The sequence below is a fragment of the Pristiophorus japonicus genome, chromosome 8, assembly GCF_044704955.1.
Source record: "Pristiophorus japonicus isolate sPriJap1 chromosome 8, sPriJap1.hap1, whole genome shotgun sequence".
In the NCBI taxonomy this organism is placed as follows: Eukaryota; Metazoa; Chordata; class Chondrichthyes; family Pristiophoridae; genus Pristiophorus; species Pristiophorus japonicus.
In genome coordinates, this window is record NC_091984.1 from 154023623 (window position 1) to 154044764 (window position 21142).

Consider the following 21142-nt stretch of genomic DNA (forward strand, 5'->3'; position numbering starts at 1 on the left):
ATTACTCCTCGGGGTGGCGGTTTCACTTCTCTGAACGTCGGATTTACTTCTCTGGTTTTAGGTATTACACTGCTGGTTGTCGGTATTACTCCTCTCGATGACGGTATCACTCACCTGGGTCACCGAATTACTCCTCTGGATATCGGTATTACTCATCTGCGTTTCGGTATTACTCCTCTGGATGTCGATATTACTCATCTTGGTGTCGGTATTGCATAACTGGATCTCGGTATTACTCCTCTGGTTGTCGGTATTACTCCTCTGGATGCCGGTATTATTCCTCTGGCAGACCGCATAAATTCTCTAGGTGTCTGTATTGCAGCTCTGCATATCGGTATTACTCCTCTGGGTTGGTATTACTCCTCTGGATGTCGATATTACTCCTCTGATGTTCGTTATTACTCCTCCGATTGACGGTATTACTCCTCTGGATGCCGATATTACTACTCAGGGTGTCGGTATTACTGCTCTGGGTGCCGGGATTACTCCCCTGGGTGACGGTATTAATCATCTGGATGTCGATATTACTCCTCTGGATGTCGGTATTACTCCTCTGGGCGATGGTATTACGCCTCTGAATGTCGGTATTACTCCTCTGGATGTCGATATTACTCCTCTCGGTGAAGGTACAACTCCCCTGGGTGACGGTATTGCTTCTCTGCGTTGGTATTACTCCTCTGGCTGTCGGGATTACTAATGCCGGTGACTGCCTTACTCAACTGAGTGTCGGTATTGCACCTCTGGGTCTTAGTATTGCTCCGCTGCGTGTCGGTATTACTCCTCTGGGTATCGGTATTACTCTTCTGGGTTTCAGTTTTACTCCTCTGGGTGACGGTATTACTCCTTCGGTGTTGGTATTACTTCTCTGCATGTCGGTATTCCTCCTATGCGTGTCGGTACTACTCCACTGGCTGACTTATCTCAATGTCGGTATTATTCCTCTGGGTGTCGGTATTACTCCTCTGGGTGTCGGTATTACTCCTCTGGATGGCGGTATTACTCCTCTTAGTGACGGTATTAGTCCTCTGCGTGTCGGTATTACTCCTCTGGATGTCGGTATTACTCCCCTGAGTGACGGTATTACTCATCTGGGTGTCGGTATTATTCCGCTGGTTTCGGAATTACTCATCTGGATTGCGGTATTACTCCACTCAGTGTCGGTATTACTCCTCTGCGCGACAGTATTACTCGACTTTATGACTCCTCTGGGTGTCGGTATTAGTCCTATGGGTGTCGTTATTACTCCTATGGATATCGATATTACCCCTCTGGGTGACAGTATTACTCGTAAGTATTACCCCTCTGGGTGACGTTATTATTCCTCTGTGTGTCGGTATTATTCCTCTGGATGTCGGTATTAAAACTCTGTGTGACTGCATTACTCCTCTGGCTGACGGTATTGCTCCTCTAGTTGTTGGTATTACTGCTCTGGGTGAAAGTATTACTCATCTGGGTGTCGGTATTACACCTCTGGGTGTTGGGATTACTCATCTGGGTGTCGGTATTACTTCTCCGGCAGTCGTTATTACAGATCTGCGTGTCCATCTTACTCCTCTGTTGACAGTATTACTCCTCTGGATGACGGCATTACTTTGTATATCGCTATTACTCCTCTGGGTGTCGATTTTACTCCTCTAAACGTCGGATTTACTCCTCTGGATGTAGGTATTAAACTGCTTGTTGTCGGTATTACTCCTCTCGGTGACGGTATCACTCACCTGGGTCACCGCATTACTTCTCTGGATATCGGTATTACTCCTCTGGGTGTCGGTTTCACTCCTCTGAACGTCGGATTTAATCCTCTGATTTTAGGCATTAATCTGCTGGTTGTCAGTATTACTCCTCTCGGTGACGGTATCACTCACCTGGGTCACCGCATTACTCATCTGGATATCGGTATTACTGCTCTGGATGTCGATATTACTCATCTGGGTGTCGGTATTGCACCACTGGGTATCGGTATTACTCATCTGGTTGTCGGTATTATTCCTCTGGGTGACGGTATTACTCCTCTGGATGTCAGTGTTACTCCTCTGGGTGTCGGTGTTACTCCTCTCGTTGATGGTGTTACTCCTCTGGTGGAAAGTATTGTTCCTCTGGGTGAAAGTATTACTCCTCTGGGTGTCGGTTTTACAGCTCTGGATATCGGTATTACTCCTGTGGGTTGGTATTACTCGACTGGGTGTCGGTATTACTCCTCTGCGTTTCGGTATTACTCCTCTGGATGTCGATATTACTCATCTGGGTGTCGGTATTGCATCACTGGATCTCGGTATTGCTCCTCTGGTTGTCGGTATTACTGCTCTGGATGCCGGTATTATTCCTCTGGCAGACCGCATAAATTCTCTGGGTGCCTGTATTACAGCTCTCGATATCGGTATTACTCCTTTGGGTTGGTATTACTCTTCTGGATGTCGATATTACTCCTCTGATGTTCGGTATTACTCATCCGATTGACGGTATTACTCCTCTGGATGCCGATATTACTACACTGGGTGTCGGTATTACTGCTCTGTGTGTCGGGATTACTCCCCTGGGTGACGGTATTACTCATCTGGATGTCGACATTACTCCTCTGGATGTCGGTATTACTCCTCTGTGTGTCGGTAACACTCCTCTGGATGTCGGTATTACTCCCCTGGGTGAAGGTATTACTGATCTGGGTGACAGTATTACTCCTCTGGGTGATGGTATTACTCCTCTGAATGTCGGTATTACTCCTCTGGGTGTCGATATTACTCCTCTCGGTGAAGGTACAACTCCCCTGAGTGACGGTATTACTCCTCTGCGTTGCTATTGCTCCTCTGGCTGTCGGGATTACTCCTCCGGGTGACTGCCTTACTCAACTGAGTGTCGGTATTGCACCTCTGGGTCTCAGTATTGCTCCGCTGCGTGTCAGTATTACTCCTCTGGATGCCGATATTACGACACTGGGTGTCGGTATTACTGCTCTGTGTGTCGGGATTACTCCCCTGGGTGACGGTATTACTCATCTGGATGTCGACATTACTCCTCTGGATGTCGGTATTACTCCTCTGTGTGTCGGTAGCACTCCTCTGGATGTCGGTATTACTCCCCTGGGTGAAGTTATTACTGCTCTGGTTGACAGTATTACTCCTCTGGGTGATGGTATTACTCCTCTGAATGTCGGTATTACTCCTCTGGATGTCGATATTACTCCTCTCGGTGAAGGTACAACTCCCCTGAGTGACGGCATTACTCCTCTGCGTTGCTATTGCTCCTCTGGCTGTCGGGATTACTCCTCCGGGTGACTGCCTTACTCAACTGAGTGTCGGTATTGCACCTCTGGGTCTCAGTATTGCTCCGCTGCGTGTCAGTATTATTCCTCTGGGTAGCGGTATTACTTTTCTGGGTTTCAGTTTTACTCATCTGGGTGACGGTATTACTACTTCGGTGTTGGTATTACTTCTCTGCATGTCGGTATTACTCCTATGCGTGTCGGTACTACTCCACTGGCTGACGGTATTACTTCTCTCAATTTCGGTATTATTCCTCTGGGTGTCGGTATTACTCCTCTGGGTGTCGGTTTTACTCCTCTTGATCAAAGTGTTAATCCTCTGGATGTCGGCATTACTTCTGTGGATGTCGGTATCACATCTCTGGGTGATTATATTATACCTCTATGTGTCGGTATTACTCCTCTGGATGCCGCTATTACTCCCCTTATTGACGGTATTAGTCCTCTGGATGTCGGTATTACTCCTCTGGATGTCGGTATTACTTCCCTGAGTGACGGTATTACTCGTCTGGGTATCGGTATTATTCTGCTGGACTCGGAATTACGCATCTGGATGGCGGTATTACTCCACTCATTGTCGGCATTACTCCTCTGCGTGACGGTATTACGCCACTGGGTGACAGTATTACTCGACTGTATAACTCCTCTGGGTGTCGGTAATAGTCCTATGGGTGTCGCTATTACTCCTATCGATGTCGATATTACTCCTCTGGGTGACAGTATTACTCGAAAGTATTAACCCTCTGGGTGACGTTAATATTCCTCTGGGTGCCGATATTATTCCTCTGGATGTCGGTATTAAACCTCTTTGTGACTGAATTACTCCTCTGGCTGACGGTATCGTTCCTCTTGTTGTTAGTATTACTGCTCTGGTGAAAGTATTACTCCTCTGGATGTCGGTATTACACATCTGGGTGTTGGTATTGCACCACTGGATCTTGATATAATTCCTCTGGTTGTCGGTATTACTCCTCTGGATGTGTGTATTATTCATCTGGATGTCGCTATTAGTCCTCTGTGTGTCGTTACTACACCTCTGGCTGAGGGTGTACTGCTCTGGCTGTCCGTATTACTTCTCTGGATGTCGGTATTACTCATATGGATGTCGATAGTACTCCTCTGGGTGTCGGAATTACTCCTCCGGGTGACGGTATTTCTCCTCTAGGCGACGGTATTACTCCTCTGGGTGATGGTATTACTCCTCTGGATGTCGGTATTATTTCGTGGGTGTCGGTATTACTCCTCTCGGTGAAGGTACAACTCCCCGGTCACCGTATTACTACTCTGGATATCGGTATTACTCCTCTGGGTGACAGTATTATTCCTCTGGATGTAGGTACTACTGCTCGAGGTGACGCTATTAATCCTCTGGTTGGCGGTATTACTGCTCTGGTTAGGTATTACTCGTCTGGGTGTCGGTATTACTTCTCTGGGTGTCGGTATTATTCCTATGGGTGTCGGTATTACTCCTCTGCTTTGGTATTACTCCTCTGGCTGTCGGGATTACTTCTCTGGGTGACTGTATTACACAACTGAGTGTCGGTATTGCTCCTCTGGGTCTCGGTATTGCACCGCTGCGTGTCTATATTGCTGCTCTGGGTATCGGTATTACTCTTCTGGGTTCCAGTTTTAATCCTCTGGGTGACGGTTATACTCCTTTGGTGTTGGTATTACTTCTCTTAATGTCGGTATTACTCCTATGCATGTCGGTACTACTCCACTGGCTGACGGTATTACGTCCCTGGATGTCGGTTTTATTCCTCTGGGTGTCGGTATTACTCCTCTGGTTTTCGGTATTACTCCTCTTGGTGAAAGTATTATTCCTATGGATGTCGGCATTACATCTGTGGATGTCGGTATCACATCTCTGGGTGATTATATTACTCCTCTGTGTGTCGGTATTACTCCTCTGGATGCCGGTATTACTCCACTTAGTGAAGGTATTAGTCATCTGGATGTCGGTATTACTCTTCTGGATGACGGTATTACTCCCCTGAGTGACGGTATTACTCATCTGTGTATCAGTATTATTCCGCTGGTGTCGGAATTACTCATCTGGACGGCGGTATTACTCCACTCAGTGTCGGTGTTACTCCTCTACGCGACAGTATTACTCGACTTTATAACTCCTCTGGGTGTCGGTATTAGTCCTATGGGTGTCGGTATTACTCCTATGGATGTCGATATTACTCCTCTGGGTGACAGTATTACTCGAAAGTATTACCCCTCTCGGTGACGTTATTATTCCTCTGGGTGTCGGTGTTATTCCTCTGGATGTCGGTATTAAACCTCTGTGTGACTGAATTACACCTCTGGCTGACGGTATTGCTCCTCTGGTTGTTGGTATTGCTGCTCTGGGTGAAAGTATTACTCATCTGGGTGTCGGTATTGCACCTCTGGGTGTTGGTATTACTCATCTGGATGTCGGTATTATTCCTCTGGCAGTCGTTATTACAGATCTGCGTGTCCATGTTACTCCTCTGTTGACAGTATTACTCCTCTGGATGAAGGCATTACTCTGGATATCGATATTATTCTTCTGGATGTCGGTGTTACTCGTCTGGATTGCAAAATTGCTCCTTTGGGGTTCGATATTACTCCTCTGGTTGTTGGTATTGCACCACTGGATCTTGATATTACTCCTCTGGTTGTCGGTATTACTCCTCTGGATGTGTGTATTATTCATCTGGATGTCGCTATTAGTCCTCTGTGTGTCGGTACTACACCTCTGGCTGAGGGTGTTACTGCTCTAGCTGTCCGTATTACTTCTCTGGATGTCGGTATTACTCATCTGGATGTCGATAGTACTCCTCTGGGTGTCGGGATTACTCCTCCGGGTGACGGTATTTCTCCTCTAGGCGACGGCATTACTCCTCTGGGTGATGGTATTACTCCTCTGGATGTCGGTATTATTTCGTGGGTGTCGGTATTACTCCTCTCGGTGAAGGTACAACTCCCCGGTCACCGTATTACTACTCTGGATATCGGTATTACTCCTCTGGGTGACAGTATTATTCCTCTGGATGTAGGTACTACTGCTCGGGGTGATGCTATTAATCCTCTGGGTGGCGGTATTACTGTTCTGGTTTGGTATTACTCGTCTGGGTGTCGGTATTACTTCTCTGTGTGTCGGTATTATTCCTCTGGGTGTCGGTATTACTCCTCTGCTTTGGTATTACTCCTCTGGGTGACTGTATTACACAACTGAGTCTCGGTATTGCTCCTCTGGGTCTCGGTATTGCACCGCTGCCTGTCTATATTACTGCTCTGGGTATCGGTATTACTCGTCTGGGTTCCAGTTTTAATCCTCTGGGTGACGGTTTTACTCCTTTGGTGTTGGTATTACTTCTCTGCATATCGGTATTACTCCTATGCATGTCGGTACTACTCCACTGGCTGACGGTATTACGTCTCTGGATGTCGGTTTTATTCCTCTGGGTGTCGGTATTACTCCTCTGGTTTTCGGTATTACTCCTCTTGGTGAAAGTATTATTCCTATGGATGTCGGCATTACATCTGTGGATGTCGGTATCACATCTCTGGGTGATTATATTACTCCTCTGTGTTTCGGTATTACTCCTCTGGATGCCGGTATTACTCCTCTTAGTGACGGTATTAGTCCTCTGGATGTCGGTATTACTCTTCTGGATGACGGTATTACTCCCCTGAGTGACGGTATTACTCATCTGTGTATCGGTATTATTCCGCTGGTGTCGGAATTACTCATCTGGATGGCGGTATTACTCCACTCAGTGTCGGTGTTACTCCTCTGCGCGACAGTATTACTCGACTTTATAACTCCTCTGGGTGTCGGTATTAGTCCTATGGGTGTCGGTATTACTCCTATGGATGTCGATATTGCTCCTCTGGGTGACAGTATTACTCGAAAGTATTACCCCTGTCGGTGACGTTATTATTCCTCTGGGTGTCGGTATTATTCCTCTGGATGTCGGTATTAAACCTCTGTGTGACTGAATTACACCTCTGGCTGACGGTATTGCTTCTCTGGTTGTTGGTATTACTGCTCTGGGTGAAAGTATTACTCATCTGGGTGTCGGTATTACACCTCTGGGTGTTGGTATTACTCATCTGGATGTCGGTATTACTCCTCTGGCAGTCGTTATTACAGATCTGCGTGTCCATGTTACTCATCTGTTGACAGTATTACTCCTCTGGATGAAGGCATTACTCTGGATATCGATATTATTCTTCTGGATGTCGGTGTTACTCGTCTGGATTGCAAAATTGCTCCTTTGGGTTTCGGTATTACTCCTCTGGGTGAAGGTATTGCTCGTCTAGGTGTTCGTATTCCTCCTATGGGTGACGGCATTACTCCTCTGGATTTCGGCATTACTCATCTGAGTGTCGATATTACTCCCCTGGGTGTCGGTATTACTCTTTTGGGTGACGGTATTATTCCTCTGTATATCGCTATTACTCCTCTGGGTGTCGCTTTTACTCCTCTGAACGTCGGATTTACTCCTCTGGATGTAGGTATTACACTGCTGGTTGTCGGTATTACTCCTCTCGGTGACGGTATCACTCACCTGGGTCACCGCATTACTTCTCTGGATATCGGTATTACTCCTCTGGGTGTCGGTTTCACTCCTCTGAACGTCGGATTTACTCCTCTGGTTTTAGGTATTACTTCTCTGGGTGAAGGTATTACTCCTCTGGATGTCAGTGTTACTCCTCTGGGTGTCGGTGTTACTCCTGTGGGTGATGGTTTTACTCCTCTGGTGTAAAGTATTATTCCTCTGGGTGAAAGTATTACTCCTCTGGGTGTCGGTATAACAGCTCTGGATATCGGTATTACTCCTGTGGGTTGGTATTACTCGACTAGCTGTCGGCATTACTTCTCTGCGTTTCGGTATCACTCCTCTGGATGTCAATACTACTCATCTGGGTGTCGGTATTGCATCACTGGATCTCGGTATTACTCCTCTGGTTGTCGGTATTACTCCTCTGGATGCCGTATTATTCCTCTGGCTGACCGCATAACTTCTCTGGGTGTCTGTATTACAGCTCTGGATATCGGTATTACTCCTTTGGGTTGGTATTACTCTTCTGCATGTCGATATTACTCCTCTGATGTTCGGTATTGCTCCTCCGATTGACGGTATTACTCCTCTGGATGCCTATATTACTCCTCTGGGTGTCGGTATTACTGCTCTGGGTGTCGGGATTACTCCCCTGGGTGATGGCATTACTCATCTGGATGTCGATATTACTCCTCTGGATGTCGGTATTACTCCTCTGCGTGTCGGCAACACTCCTCTGGATGTCGGTATTACTCCCCTGTGTGACGGTATTACTGCTCTGGGTGACAGTATTACTCCTCTGGGTGATGGTATTACTCCTCTGAATGTCGGTATTACTCCTCTGGATGTCGATATTACTCCTCTCGGTGAAGGTACAACTCCCCTGGGTGACGGTATTACTCCTCTGCGTTGGTAGTACTCCTCTGGCTGTCGGGATTACTCCTCCGGGTGATTGCCTTACTCAACTGAGTGTCGGTATTACTCCTTTGGTGTTGGCATTACTTCTCTGCATGTCGGTATTACTCCTATGCGTGTCGGTACTACTTAACTGGCTGACGGTATTACTTCTCTCGGGTGAGAGGGGAGCGACCTGTCAAAAGCCCAGCGGGAGATCGAGAGCCAGCGGCAGTTGGTGAGAGGGGAGCGACCTGTCAAAAGCCCAGCGGGAGATCGAGAGCCAGCGGCAGTTGGTGAGAGGGGAGCGACCTGTCAAAAGCCCAGCGGGAGATCGAGAGCCAGCGGCAGTTGGTGAGAGGGGAGCGACCTGTCAAAAGCACAGCGGGAGATCGAGAGCCAGCGGCAGTTGGTGAGAGGGGAGCGACCTGTCAAAAGCCCAGCGGGAGATCGAGAGCCAGCGGCAGTTGGTGAGAGGGGAGCGACCTGTCAAAAGCCCAGCGGGAGATCGAGAGCCAGCGGCAGTTGGTGAGAGGGGAGCGACCTGTCAAAAGCACAGCGGGAGATCGAGAGCAAGCGGCAGTTGGTGAGAGGGGAGCGACCTGTCAAAAGCCCAGCGGGAGATCGAGAGCCAGCGGCAGTTGGTGAGAGGGGAGCGACCTGTCAAAAGCCCAGCGGGAGATCGAGAGCCAGCGGCAGTTGGTGAGAGGGGAGCGACCTGTCAAAAGCCCAGCGGGAGATCGAGAGCCAGCGGCAGTTGGTGAGAGGGGAGCGACCTGTCAAAAGCCCAGCGGGAGATCGAGAGCCAGCGGCAGTTGGTGAGAGGGGAGCGACCTGTCAAAAGCCCAGCGGGAGATCGAGAGCCAGCGGCAGTTCGTGAGAGGGGAGCGACCTGTCAAAAGCATACCGGTGCAGCTACAGCGGGAGAGAAAGCAAAATAGAAGTAGAAAGTAATCAAAAAGTGACGTCACAGCCAATGGGGTAAGTGATTGGCTGGTGATTGGTGAGTAGCTTTTCTTTTCTTTTTTTTATCAGTAAGTGAACTGTAACATTGTTATTACCAATTTAAGGGTATCTAAGGTTAAGACATGGCAGGAGAGCTCGGCCATGTGATATGCTCCTCCTGTACCATGTGGGAACTCGGGGACACTTCCGGTGTCCCTGGGCGCTACGTGTGTAGGAAGTGTATCCGCCTCGAGCTCTTGACGGTCCGCGTTGCAGAATTGGAGCTGAGGGTGGATTCACTCTGGAGCATCCGCGATGCTGAGAATGACGTGAGTATCACGTGTAGTGAGTTGGTCTTACCGCAGGAGAAGGGTCCACAGCCAGATAGGGAATGGAAGACCAGCAGGAAGAGCAGTGCAAGAAAGGTAGTGCAGGGGTCCCCTGTGGTCATCCCCCTGCAAAACAGATACACTGCTTTGAGTACTGTTGGGGAGGATGACTCATCAGGGGAGGGCAGCAGCAGCCAAGTTCATGGCACCGTAGGTGGCTCTGCTGCAAAGGAGGGCAGGAAAAAGAGTGGGAGCGCGATAGTGATAGGGGATTCGATGGTGAGGGGAATAGATAGGCGTTTCTGCGGACGCAACCGAGACTCCAGGATGGTATGTTGCCTCCATGGTGCAAGGGTCAAGGATGTCTCGGAGCGGGCGCAGGACATTCTGAAATGGGAGGGAGAACAGCCAGTTGTCGTGGTGCACATTGGTACCAACGACATAGGTAAAAAAAGGGATGAGGTCCTACGAAAAGAATTTAAGGAGCTAGGAGCTAAATTAAAAAGTAGGACCTCAAAAGTAGTAATCTCGGGATTGCTACCAGTGCCACGTGCTAGTCAGAGTAGGAATCGCAGGATAGCGCAGATGAATACATGGCTTGAGCAGTGGTGCAGCAGGGAGGGATTCAAATTCTTGGGGCATTGGAACCGGTTCTGGGGGAGGTGGGACCAGTACAAACCGGACGGTCTGCCCCTGGGCAGGTCCGGAACCAATGTCCTAGGGGGAGTGTTTGCTAGTGCTGTTGGGGAGGAGTTAAACTAATATTGCAGGGGGATGGGAACCTTTACAGGGAGACAGAGGGAGACAAAAAGGTGGCAAAAGCAAAAGACAGAAAGGAGATGAGGAAAAGTGGAGGGCAGAGAAACCCAAGGCAAAGAACAAAAAGGGCTACTGTGCAGCAAAATTCTAAAAGGACAAAGGGTGTTAAAAAAGCAAGCCTGAAGGCTTTGTGTCTTAATGCAAGGAGTATCCGCAATAAGGTGGATGAATTAATTGTGCAAATAGATGTTAACAAATATGATGTGATTGGGATTACGGAGACGTGGCTCCAGGATGATCAGGGCTGGGACCTCAACATCCAGCGGTATTCAACATTCAGGAAGGATAGAATAAAAGGAAAAGGAGGTGGGGTAGCATTGCTGGTTAAACAGGAGATTAATGCAATAGTTAGGAAAGACATTAGCTTGGATGATGTGGAATCTATATGGGTAGAGCTGCAGAACACTAAAGGGCAAAAATCGTTAGTGGGAGTTGTGTACAGACCTCCAAACAGTAGTAGTGATGTTGGGGAGGGCATCAAACAGGAAATTAGGAGTGCATGCAATAACGGTGCAGCAGTTATAATGGATGACTTTAATATGCACATAGATTGGGCTAGCCAAACTGGAAGCAATACGGGGGAGGAGGATTTCCTGGAATGCATAAGGGATGGTTTTCTGGACCAATATGTCGAGGAACCAACTAGGGGGGAGGCCATCTTAGACTGGGTGTTGTGTAATGAGAGAGGATTAATTAGCAATCTCATTGTGCGAGGCCCCTTGGGGAAGAGTGACCATAATATGGTGGAATTCTGCATTAGGATGGAGAATGAAACAGTTAATTCAGAGACCATGGTCCAGAACTTAAAGAAAGGTAACTTTGAAGGTATGAGGCATGAATTGGCTAAGATAGATTGGCTAATGATACTTAAGGGGTTGACTGTGGATGGGCAATGGCAGACATTTAGAGAACGCATGGATGAATTACAACAATTGTACATTCCTGTCTGGCGTAAAAATAAAAAAGGGAAGGTGGCTCAACCGTGGCTATCTAGGGAAATCAGGGATAGTATTAAAGCCAAGGAAATGGCATACAAATTGGCCAGAAATAGCAGCGAACCTGGGGACTGGGAGAAAGGTAGAACTCAGCTGAGGAGGACAAAGGGTTTGATTAGGGCAGGGAAAATGGAGTACGAGAAGAAGCTTGCAGGGAACATTAAGGCGGATTGCAAAAGTTTCTATAGGTATATAAAGAGAAAAAGGTTAGTAAAGACAAACGTAGGTCCCCTGCAGTCAGAATCAGGGGAAGTCATAACGGGGAACAAAGAAATGGCAGACCAATTGAACAAGTACTTTGGTTCAGTATTCACTAAGGAGGACACAAACAACCTTCCGGATATAAAAGTGGTCAGAGGGTCTATTAAGGAGGAGGAACTGAGGGAAATCTTTATTAGTCGGGAAATTGTGTTGGGGAAATTGATGGGATTGAAGGCCGATAAATCCCCAGGGCCTGATGGACTGCATCCCAGAGTACTTAAGGAGGTGGCCTTGGAAATAGCGGATGCATTGACAGTCATTTTCCAACATTCCATTGACTCTGGATCAGTTCCTATCGAGTGGAGGGTAGCCAATGTAACCCCACTTTTTAAAAAAGGAGGGAGAGAGAAAGCAGGGAATTATAGACCGGTCAGCCTGACCTCAGTAGTGGGTAAAATGATGGAATCAATTATTAAGGATGTCATAGCAGCGCATTTGGAAAATGGTGACATGATAGGTCCAAGTCAGCATGGATTTGTGAAAGGGAGATCATGCTTGACAAATCTTCTGGAATTTTTTGAGGATGTACCAATGAAGTGGACAAAGGAGTACCAGTTGATGTGGTATATTTGGACTTTCAGAAGGCTTTCGACAAGGTCCCACACAGGAGATTAATGTGCAAAGTTAAAGCACATGGGATTGGGGGTAGTGTGCTGACGTGGATTGAGAACTGGTTGTCAGACAGGAAGCAAAGAGTAGGAGTAAATGGGTACTTTTCGGAATGGCAGGCAGTGACTAGTGGGGTACCACAGGATTCTGTGCTGGGGCCCCAGCTGTTTGCATTGTACATTAATGATTTAGACGAGGGGATTAAATGTAGTATCTCCAAATTTGCGGATGACACTAAGTTGGGTGGCAGTGTGAGCTGCGAGGAGGATGCTATGAGGCTACAGAGTGACTTGGATAGGTTAGGTGAGTGGGCAAATGCGTGGCAGATGAAGTATAATGTGGATAAATGTGAGGTTATCCACTTTGGTGGTAAAAACAGAGAGACAGACTATTATCTGAATGGTGACAGATTCGGAAAAGCGAAGGTGCAACGAGACCTGGGTGTCATGGTACATCAGTCATTGAAGGTTGGCATGCAGGTACAGCAGGCGGTTAAGAAAGCAAATGGCATGTTGGCCTTCATAGCGAGGGGATTTGAGTACAGGGGCAGGGAGGTGTTGCTACAGTTGTACAGGGCCTTGGTGAGGCCACACCTGGAGTATTGTGTACAGTTTTGGTCTCCTAACTTGAGGAAGGACATACTTGCTATTGAGGGAGTGCAGCGAAGATTCACCAGACTGATTCCCGGGATGGTGGGACTGACCTATCAAGAAAGACTGGATCAACTGGGCTTGTATTCACTGGAGTTCAGAAGAGTGAGAGGGGACCTCATAGAAACGTTTAAAATTCTGACGGGTTTGGACAAGTTGGATGCAGGAAGAATGTTCCCAATGTTGGGGAAGTCCAGAACCAGGGGTCACAGTCTAAGTATAAGGGGTAAGCCATTTAGGACCGAGATAAGGAGAAACTTCTTCACCCAGAGAGTGGTGAACCTGTGGAATTCTCTACCACAGGAAGTAGTTGAGGCCAATTCACTAAATATATTCAAAAGGGAGTTAGATGAAGTCCTTACTACTCGGGGGATCAAGGGGTATGGCGTGAAAGCAGGAAGTGGGTACTGACGTTTCATGTTCAGCCATGAACTCGTTGAATGGCGGTGCAGGCTAGAAGGGCTGAATGGCCTGCTCCTGCACCTATTTTCTATGTTTCTATGTTTCTATGTCGGTTTTATTCCTCTGGTTGTCGGTATTACTCCTCTGGGTGTCGGTATTACTCCTCTTGATCAAAGTGTTAAACCTCTGGATGTCGGCATTACTTCTGTGGATGTCGGTATCACATCTCTGGGTGATTATATTATACCTCTGTGTATCGGTATTACTCCTCTGGATGCCGATATTACTACTCTGTGTGTCGGTATTACTGCTCTGGGTGTCGGGATTACTCCCCGGGATGACGGTATTTCTCCTCTGGATATCGGTATTACTCCTCTGGGTGTCGACTTTACTCCTCTGAACGTCGGATTTACTCCTCTGGATGTAGGTATTACACCGCTGGTTGTCGGTATTAGTCCTCTCGGTGACGGTATCACTCTGGGTCACCACATTGCTCCTCTGGATATATCGGTATTACTCCTCTGGGTGTCGCTTTTATTCCACTGAACGTCGGATTTACTCCCCTGGGTGACAGCATTACTCCTCTGGGTGACGGCATTACTCCTCTGGATGTCAGTGTTACTCCTCTGGGTGACGGTGTTGCTCCTCTGGTTGAAAATATTATTCCTCTGGGTGAAAGTCTTATTCCTCTGAGTGTCAGTCTTACAGCTCTGGATATCGATATTACTCCTCTGAATGTCGTTATTACTCCTCTTGATGAAAGTGTTACTCCTCTGGATGTCGGCATTACTTCTGTGGATGTCGGCATCCCATATCTGGGTGATTATATTACTCCTCTGTGTGTCGGTATTACTGCTCTGGATGCCGGTATTACTCCCCTGATTGACGGTATTAGTGCTCTGGGTGTCGATATTAATCCTCTGGATGTCGGTATTACTCCCCTGAGTGACGGTATTACTCATCTGGGTGGCGGTATTATTCCGCTGGTGTCGGAATTACTCAACTGGATGGCGGTATTACTCCTCTCAGTGTCGGTATTACTCCTCAGCGTGAAGGTATTGCTCCACTGGGTGACAGTACAACTCGACTGTATAACTCCTGTGGGTGTCGGTATATGTCCTATGGGTGTCGGTAATTACTCTTATGGATGTCGATATTACTCCTCTGGGTGACAGTATTACGCGAAATTATATTACCCCTCTGGGTGACGTTATTATTCCTCTGGGTGTCGGTATTATTCCTCTGGATGTCAGTATTAAACCTCTGTGTGCCCGAATTACTCCTCTTACTGACGTTATTGCTCCTCTGGTTGTTGGTATTACAGTTTTGGGTGAAAGTGTTACACCTCTGTGTGTCGGTATTACAACTGTGTGTCGGTATTACCCTAAGGTTGTCGGTACTACTCTTCTCGCAGTCTTATTACAGCTCTGCGTGTCCATATTACTCCTCTGTTGACAGTACTACTTCTCTGGATGACGGCATTACTCTGGATGTCGAAATTACACCTCTAGGTGTCGGTGTTACTCGCCTGGATTGCAAAATTCCTCACCGGGGGTTCGGTATTACTCCTCTGGATGAAGGTATTACTCCTCTAGGTGTCGGTATTTCTCCTATGGGTGCTGGAATTACTCCTCTGGATGTCGGCATTATTCCTCTGGGTGTCGATATTACTGCCCTGGCTGTCAGAATAATTCCTCTGGGTGTCGGAAATACTCCTCTCGGTTAAGGTACAACTCCACTGGGTGACCGTATTACTCCTCTGGATATCGGTATTACTCCTCTGGTTGACAGTATTACTCCTCTGGAGGTAGGTACTACTACTCGGGGTGAAAGTATTACTCCCGTGGGTGACGGTATTACTCCACTGGTATGGTATTACTCCTCTGGGTGATGGCATTACTCCTCTAGATGTCGGTCTTATTCCTCCGGTTGTCGGTATTACTCCTGTGGGTGTCGGTATTATTCCTATGGGTGTCGGTAATTACTCCTATGGATGTCGATATTACTCCTCTGGGTGACAGTATTACGCGAACGTATTACCCCTCTGGGTGACGTTATTATTCCTCTGGGTGTCGGTAGTATTCCTCTGGATGTCAGTATTAAACCTCTGTATGACTGAATTACTCCTCTGGCTGACGTTATTGCTCCTCTGGTTGTTGGTATTACAGTTCTGGGTGATAGTGTTACTCCTCTGTGTGTCAGTATTACACCTCTGTGTGTCGGTATTACCCTAAGGGTGTCGGTATTACACTTCTGGCAGTCTTATTATAGCTCTGCGTGTCCATATTACTCCTCTGTTGACAGTACTACTCCTCTGGATGACGGCATTAGTCCTCCTGATGTCGGTATTGCTCCTCTGGGTGTCGGTTTTACTCCTTTGAGCTTCGGATTTATTCCTCTGGATCTAGGTATTACACTGCTGGTTGTCGGTATTACTCCTCTCGGTGACCGTATATATCACCTGGGTGACCGCATTACTCCTCTGGATATGTGTGTTACTCCTGTGGGTGCAGATTGTATTGCACTGAACGTCGGATTTACTCCCCTGGGTGACAGCATTACTATTCTGGGTGACGGTATTACTACTCTGGGTGGCGGTATTACTCTTCTGGACGTCGGTATTCCTCCAATGGGTGTCGATATTACTCCCCTGGCTCTCGGCATTACTCCTCCGGGTGACGGTATTACTCCTCTGGATATCAGTGTTACTCCGCTGGGTGTCGGTGTTACACCTCTGGGTGACGGTGTTACTCCTCTGGTTGAAAGTATTATTCCTCTGGGTGAAGGTATTCCTCCTCTAGGTGTCGGTATTCCTCCTATGGGTGTCGGTATTTCTCCTCTGGATGTCAGCATTACTCCTCTGCGTGTCGGTATTACTCCCCTGGGTGTCGGTATTATACCTTTGGGTGACGGTATTATTCCTCTGGATATCGGTATTACTCCTCTGGGTGTCGGGATAACTCACCTGGGTCACTGCATTACTCCTCTCTATATCGGTATTACTCCTCCGGGTGACGTTATTACTCCTCTGAACGTCGGATTTATTCCTCTGGGTGTAGGTATTACGCTGCTCGTTGTCGGTATTACTCCTCTCGGTGACGGGGTATCTCACCTGGGTAACTGCATTACTCCTCTGGATATCGGTATTACTCCTCTGGGTGTCGGTTTTATTCCACTGAGCGTCGGATTTACTCCCCTGGGTGAGGGCATTACTCCTCTGGATGATGGTATTATTCCTGCGGGTGACGGTATTACTCCTCTGGATGTCACTGTTACTCCTCGGAGTGTCAGTGTTACTCAGCTGGGTGACAGTGTTACTCCTCTGGATGTCTGCATTACTCCTCTGGGTGTCGGTATTACTCCCCTGGGTGTCGGTATTACTCCTTTGGGTGACGGTATTATTCCTCTGGATATCGGTATTACTCCTCTGGGTGTCGGGATAACTCACTTGGGTCACTGCAATAATCCTCTGTATATCGGTATTACGCCTCCGGGTGACGGTGTTACTCCTCTGGTTGAACGTATTATTCATCTGGGTGTCGGTATTACGGCTCTGGATATCGGTATTTCCCCCCCGGGGTGGTATTACTCGACTTGGTGTCGGTATTACTCCTCTGCGTTTCGGTATTGCTCCTTTGGATGTCGATATTACTCCTCTGGGTGTCGGTATTGCAACACTGGATCTCGGCATTACTCCTCTGGTTGTCGGTATTACTCCTGTGGATGTCGGTTGTATTCCTCTGGCTGTCCGTATTATTTCTCTGAGTGTCTGTATTACAGCTTTAGATATCGGTATTACTCATCTGGGTTGGTAATAATCATCTGGATGTCGATATTACTCCTCTGATGTTCGGTATTACTCCTCCGATTGACGGTATTACTTCTCTGGATGTCGTTATTACTCCTTTGGGTGTCGATATTACTGCTCTGGGTGTCAGTATTACTCCATTGGTTGACGGTATTACTCATGTGGATGTCGATATTACTCCTCTGGATGTCGGAATTATTCCTCTGCTTGTCGGTATAACTCCTGTGGATGTCGGTATTACTCCCCTGGGTGACGGTATTACTCCTCTGGGTGACGGTATTACTCCTCTGGGTGATGGTATTACTCTTCTGAATGTCGGTATTATTTCTCTGGGTGCCGATATTACTCATCTCGGTGAAGGTACAACTCCCCTGGGTGACTGTATTACTCCTCTGGATATCGGTATTACTCCTCTGGGTGAGAGTAGAGCTCCTCTTGATGTAGGTACTACTACTCGGGGTAACGCTATTACTCCTCTGAGTGGCGGTATTACTCCTCTGCGTTGGTATTACTCCTCTGGGTGTCGGGATTACTCCTGCGGGTGACTGTATTACTCAACTGGGTGTAGGCATTACTCCTCTGTGTCTCGGCATTGCTCCACTGGGTGTCGGTATTACTCCTCTGGGTGTCGGTATTACTCTTCTGGGTTTCTGTATTACTCCTCTGGGTGACGGTATTACTCCTTTGGTGTTGGTATTACTTCTCTGTATGTCGGTATTACTTCTATGGGTGTCGTTATAACTCCACTGGTTGATGGTATTACTCCTTTGGATGTCGTTATTAGTCCTCTGGATGCAGTTATTACTCCTCTAGGTGTCGGTATTACTCATCTGGTTGCCGGTATTACTTCTCTGGATGTCGGCATCACTCCTCTGGGTGATTATATTACTCCTCTTTGTGTCGGTATTACTCCCCTGAGTGACAATATTACTCCTCTGGGTGTTGGTATTGCTCCTCTGGATGTCGGTATTACTCCTCTGGGTGTCGGTATTACTCCTCTTGGTGAAAGTATTACTCATCTGGATTTCGGTATTACTTCTCTGGATGTCGGTATCACTCCTCTGGGTGATTATATTACTCCTCTATGTGTCGTTATTACTCCTCTGGATGTCGGTATTACTCCCCTGAGTGAACGTATTACTCCTCTGGGTGTCGGTATTATTCTGCTTGTGTCGGAATTACTCAGCTGGATGTCGGTATTAATCCTCTCAGTGTCGGTATTACTCCTCTGCGTGACGGTATTACTGCACTGGGTGACGGTAATACTCGACAGTACTACTCCTCTGGGTGACGGTATTACTTATCTGTGTATCGGTATTACTCCTCTGGGTGTCGATAATACTCATATGGATGTCGCTATTACTCATCTGGGTGACTGGAAAACTGACAGAATTACCCATCTGGGTGATGTTATTACTCCTCTCGGTGTCGGTATTACTCTTCTGGGCGTCGGTAGTTCTCCTCTGGGTGAAAATATTAGTCCTCTCGGTGTTGGTATTAGTCCTCTGGATGTCGCTATTTCTCCTTTGGTTGTCGATATTACTCCTGTGGGTGTCGATATTACTTCTCTGGGTGAGAGTATTACGCCAATGTATTACCCCTCTGGGAGACGTTATTATTCCTCTGGGTGTCGGTATTATTCCTCTGGATGTCAGTATTAAACCTCTGTCTGACCGAATTACTAATCTGGCTGACGTTATTGCTCCTCTGGTTGTTGGTTTTGCAGTTCTGGGTGATAGTGTTCCTCCTCAGTTTGTCGGTATTACAACTCTGTGTGTCGGTATTACCCTACGGGTGTCTGTATTACTCTTCTGGCAGTCTTATTACAGCTCTGCGTGTCCATATTACTCCTATGTTGACAGCACTACTCCTCTGGATGATGGCATTACTCTGGATGTCGATATTACACCTCTGGGTGTCGGTGTTACTCGCCTGGATTGCAAAATGCCTCCTCGGGGGTTCGGTATTACTCCTCTGGATGAAGGTATTACTCCTCTAGGAGTCGGTATTACTCCTACGGGTGCTGGAATTACTCCTCTGGATGTCGGCATTACTCCTCTGGGTGTCGATATTACTCCCCTGGGTGTCAGTATTAATCCTCTGGGTGACGATATTACTCCTCTCGATGTCGGTATTGCTCCTCTGGGTGTCGGTTTTACTCCTTTGAACTCCGGATTTATTCCTCTAGATCTAGGTATTACACTGCTGGTTTGTGGTATTACTCCTCTCGGTGACCGTATAAATCTCCTGGGTGACCGCATTACTCCTCTGGATATGTGTGTTACTCCTCTGATGCTGGTTGTATTGCACTGACCGTCGGATGTACTCCACCTGGGTGACAGCATTACTATTCTGGGTGACGGTATTACTCCTCTGGGTGGCGGTATTACTCTTCTGGACGTCGGTATTCCTCCAATGGGTGTCGATATTACTCCCCTGGCTGTCGGCATTACTCCTCTGGGTGACGGTATTACTCCTCTGGATGTCAATGTTACTCCTCTGGGTGTCGGTGATACTCCTCTGGGTGACGGTGTTACTCCTCTGGTTGAAAGTATTATTCCTGTGGGTGAAGGTATTCCTCCTCTAGGTGTCGGTATTCTTCCTATGGGTGTTGGTATTACTCCTCTGGATGTCAGCATTACTACTCTGGGTGTCGGTATTACTCCCTTGGGGGTCGGTATTACTCCTTTGGGTGACGGTATTATTCCTCTGGATATCGGTATTACTCCTCTTGGTGTCGGTGTTACTCCTATGAACGTCGGATTTAGTCCTCTGGATGTAGGTATTACGCTGCTGGTTGTCGGTATTACTCCTCTCGGTGACGGGATAACTCACCTGGGTCACTGCATTACTCCTCTGGATATCGGTATTACTCCTCTGGGTGTCGGTTCTATTACACTGAACGTCGGATTTACTCCCCTGGGTGACAGCATTTCTCCTCTGGATGATGGTATTACTCCTTCGGGTGACGGTATTACTCCTCTGGATATCAGTGTTACTCCTCGGAGTATCGGTGTTACTCCACCGGGTGACGGTGTTACTCCTCTGGTTGCAAGTGTTATTCCTGTGGGTGTCGGTATTACGGCTCTGGATATCGGTATTACTCCTCTGGGTTGGTATTACTCGACTTGGTGTCGGTATTACTCTTCTGCGTTTCGGTATTACTCCTCTGGATTTCGATATTACTCCTCTGGGTGCCGGTATTGCACCACTGGATCTCGGCATTTCTCCTCTGGTTGTCGGTATTACTCATGTGGGTGTCAGTATTACTCCGCTGGATGACGGTATTACTCATGTGGATGTCGATATTACTCCTCTGGATGTCGGACTTATTACTCTGCGTGTCGGTATTACTCCTGTGGGTGTCGGTATTACTCCCCTGGGTGACGGTTTTACTCCTCTGGGTGACGGTATTACTCCTCTGGGTGATGGTATTACTCTTCTGAATGTCGGTATTATTTCTCTGGGTGTCGATATTACTCATCTCGGTGAAGGTACAACTCCCCTGGGTGACCGTATTACTCCTCTGGATATCGGTATTACTCCTTGGGTGACAGTATTGCTCCTCTTGATGTAGGTACTACTACTCGGGGTGACGCTATTACTCCTCTGAGTGGCGGTATTACTCCT